Genomic DNA, 4,037 nt, shown 5'->3' on the forward strand with positions numbered 1-4,037 from the left:
ATCAAACACTTTGTTACCGTAATCACAAGGATCACTGCAAAAACTAGGAAAATGTAAGCCAACTTCATGATGTCTGCTGCTTTGCCAGTAGCGTTATGACTGCAATGAATTACGATCTTTGGAGGCGCCGCTTTTATACAACTTTCGATACAGGTTAGGCAAAGAGACACAGGTATTCGTCTCAGTTCCGCATCAGTTAAAATAGGCAGCTATTGGTATAGATGAAAAATAGCTTCCTCGTAGGTACAAGTGTAACACGCCAAGGCCGCGTGAGAGAATTGTCTGACAAAAAAAAGTTGTTTAAACCATAGATTAACGTATGATACGTACCATACTCAGCGTTATTTAAACAATCTGTTTCGCTCAAGCAGAAGAGCCTAAAAAATTGGAGAATGTGTAGCTTGTTTTGGTCGATCTTACTTCTCACTATAGTGAGAAGTACTTGGATCACTATAGTGTGAAATGGGAGCTTCACAGTGAGCCAAATTTTAATTCACACTAGAACTTTTTCCTTTTTTATACAGACTGAGTCTCTGAGACTACATTCGCCTCTCATTCTCACTGCAGTGAAAAGTGCCAGCTCACTATAGTGAGAATTGAGATTTTGTGGCGTGAGACGACGTTCTTGAGCGCCAAAAAGTATGCAGTTGCGGGTAAAATCCCCAAGAGCAAAATAAGCAACACTTTTTTCCTGGCAACGAAATAGAATTTTAAGCAAAATGCTTGTTTAGAGGCACTATCGATTTCTTTCTACCTTACTCAAGAGTATGCTATTATAGTGTTAAGCCAAAATGTTAAGCTGTAGTATACTTTTGATTTCTTTATTCAATTTTCTGCCATTCTCGTATCGTGATCAGCACCGTACAACAGAGATAAACATTTTATCCCGAAGCAGGGGTTGGTGCAGCGGTGGAAGTAGAAGATCTTTCCTTAGCCTCTCCAGAGTTCACGTTTTCGACCGAATTCTTTGGTGGGCGAGTCCTGTTTCCTCTGCGATCGGCAACAGCGACATTCTGAAATAAGGAATAGTATTGTTTTCAATAAAACGTCAACATTTCTGACCAAGATTCTCACAGAGTACTCACCGCAATCAGCAGGATTGCTGCAATGACGAAGAAAATGTAAGTGAACTTCATGTTGTTGTCTGCTTGATCAGAGATTGAACCGACTGAACTGAATTACACTAGCGTTTGGTGAGGTTTATATACAGAATAATCGATAACTGGACGGCATTGAGCGACATATGGTTTGAGTTCTGCAAGAGCTAATCAAGAAGACAGTTGTAAACAGTGACAGTAGGTAAACAGTGGATGTAATTTTCGCATAAGCACAAGTGAAGTGCTTCTAGTTTCAGCATTAATGCTTAGTCATGGTTTACCGCTTTAAACCAGTGTCATCTCGTTTATATTGCTGTAAATGGTTGCACGTACGAAGAGCATCAGTTGTCAAGGGAAATATGATGCAATAATGATGAAATTGGTACAATGCAATGGTTTATGAGAACTGTCTAAACTTGTGTGGAGTAAAATGTGACTGAAAGTTCATTCTTCAGTGTCGTCGACCACCCACCAAAGCACATTCGATGATCGATTGTACACAGCAACCGTACAAAGCATTCAAAAACAAAGGATCACGGATATTAGACGAAAAACTTGTAATGAGGCTCAGCATATGGTTAGCAACCTTTCTCAGCATAGGATAGTTAGATTGTCGAAGCATTTTCAGTACTCACATTGAAAAAGCCTTTCATTGAATTTGAAGAAATAAAAATAAAACTGAATAGATTAGATAGAACATGGCTGTATAGGAAAAATAAAAATTAGCCGTTAGTGTTAAAAAACATTCCTACACATTATGATACTAGCAGAAAACTGAGTACAAATGTGCTACAAAATGAGTGATTTCCTGCGGCGACCTTTCCAGAAGGAACGAGTAAGCCGATTTGGCCCTTATTGTTAGCGCGACCAAAAGAAATTATATTATACTTCTGCGGACAAAGTAACAGTCCATTAGAGCAACATCAAACAGAGAAAACAAAAATGAAATTTAAAAGACGACAACGATCAAAGGACGAGATCACAGGAAATGTCCCATGGGCCATCTCGCAATCTCCAGATGTACAGTTACCTGATGAGGCGCACAGGCGGTTAAGAGTACAATAGATACGAATAATGTTTCACCTTACCCAAGAATGTGTCAGCCTTACTACAAGTATTTATGTAATTGAAATATCATATATATGCTGTTGTTAATTTTTTATTGGATTATTCATTACATTATCTTCAGCATCGGAATCCTAGTGTGAGGATTAATGCTTTAACCAGAAGCAGGGGTTGGGGCAGCGGTGGAAGTAGAAGATCTTTCCTTAGCCTCTCCAGAGTTCACGTTTTCGACCGAATTCTTTGGTGGGCGAGTACTGTTTCCTCTGCGATCGGCAACAGCGACATTCTGAAATAAGGAATAGTATTGTTTTCAATAAAACGTCCACATTGCAGACCAAGATTCTCACAGAGTACTCACCGCAATCAGCAGGATTGCTGCAATGACGAAGAAAATGTAAGTGAACTTCATGTTGTTGTCTGCTTGATCAGAGTTTGAACCGACTGAACTGAATTACAATAGCATTTGGTGAGGTTTATATACAGAATAATCGATAACTGGACGGCAGCGACATATGGTTTGAGTTCTGCAAGAGCTAATCAAGAAGGCGGTAGGTAAACAGTGGATCTGATATCCGTATAAGCACAAGTGTCTGACTTCAGGATTAATGCTTAGTCATCAGATGCCTGGAAATATAGAAGAGTAGCCGTGCAAAAATTGCAAGCTTACCGCTTCTAACCAGTGCCATCTTGTTTATATTGCTGTAAATGGTGGCAGTTAGTATCGTGTTGTCAAGGGAAATATGATGCAATAATGATGAAGTTGGAATAATGCACTTATTTGAGAACTCTTTAAACTTGTGTGGATTAAATGTGACTAAAAGCTTCTCCTTCGGCCCTACATATCCCTTTTTGTTTACCTTCCTGTCATTAGAACCCAACAACAGTCCTACAATAATATAGCTTCTGAGGTTCTGCTAACGTTTGACAAGCATTTGACGGTGATCGTACTGAGGTTTCAACAGCTACGTGTGCACAATCGAGGAAAATTAGCAGCATAAATCAACCAGCAACATGCAGCAAGACGAGATCACCTGGAACATAATTAATAAACAGTTCTGTTCGTTCAAAGTTAAAACGATGGGGCAAAACTTTTGCCGCAATGAGTACAACCTGACCGGGTTCTGTTCGCGACACTCCTGCCCAATCGCCAACAGCCAGTACGGGACAGTGCGGGAGGATAATGGCGTCATCTACCTGTACATGAAGTCGGCCGAACGAAACGCATTTCCGTGCAAGCACTGGATAAAAGGTGAAGCTATCTCATAACTTCGATAAAGCGGTTTACCAAATCATATAAAATCTGCTCTACCGGTGGGTGCAGCCCAAATACAAGCAGCGCTTCGTCAAACTCACACAGTACCTCATGCGCACGCGGAAGCTGAAACTACGAGGGAGGCGAAAGCCCTGGTGGCGGCACGTATCGATGATGCGATTCAGCAGGAGTTGTTGGAGCGGTTGAAGATGGGTATATACGAGGACGATTGCAATTTTTCGCCAACGGTCTTTGATCGTGCATTGGACGAGGAGGTCTTAGAAGAGCGCGAAATGGGGGAGAAGGAATATCGGAAGTTTGGAAAGGTTTGGCAAGCGAGTGAAAGTATGCGGCGTGAGTTGGATGAATTTGTCGAGAATGAAGCGGACGACGAATCGGATGCAGACAGTAGGTCGGGCGAGTTAGAATGCACCGAGTTGAACAGTGAGTTCGAGTCCGACGATGCATCAGAAATAGAAGACTATGTGCCGAACGTGTCCATGAGGTCTCTGAAAACTGCACTCTCGCAATCTCCAGATGTTTTGTCAACGAAGAAGAAGGCACGCAAGAACCGCAAACCTAAGCTTGAGATTGAGTATGAATTGGAATCCGAACACCAGTGA

General features: G+C 41.4%; 1 pseudogene; it reads left to right on the forward strand.

Annotated features, from left to right (window-relative positions):
• The first annotated feature begins 3,160 nt into the window (after positions 1–3,160).
• Positions 3,161–4,037, forward strand: LOC126567646 (protein MAK16 homolog A-like; annotated as a pseudogene).

The sequence above is a fragment of the Anopheles maculipalpis genome, chromosome 2RL, assembly GCF_943734695.1.
Source record: "Anopheles maculipalpis chromosome 2RL, idAnoMacuDA_375_x, whole genome shotgun sequence".
In the NCBI taxonomy this organism is placed as follows: Eukaryota; Metazoa; Arthropoda; class Insecta; order Diptera; family Culicidae; genus Anopheles; species Anopheles maculipalpis.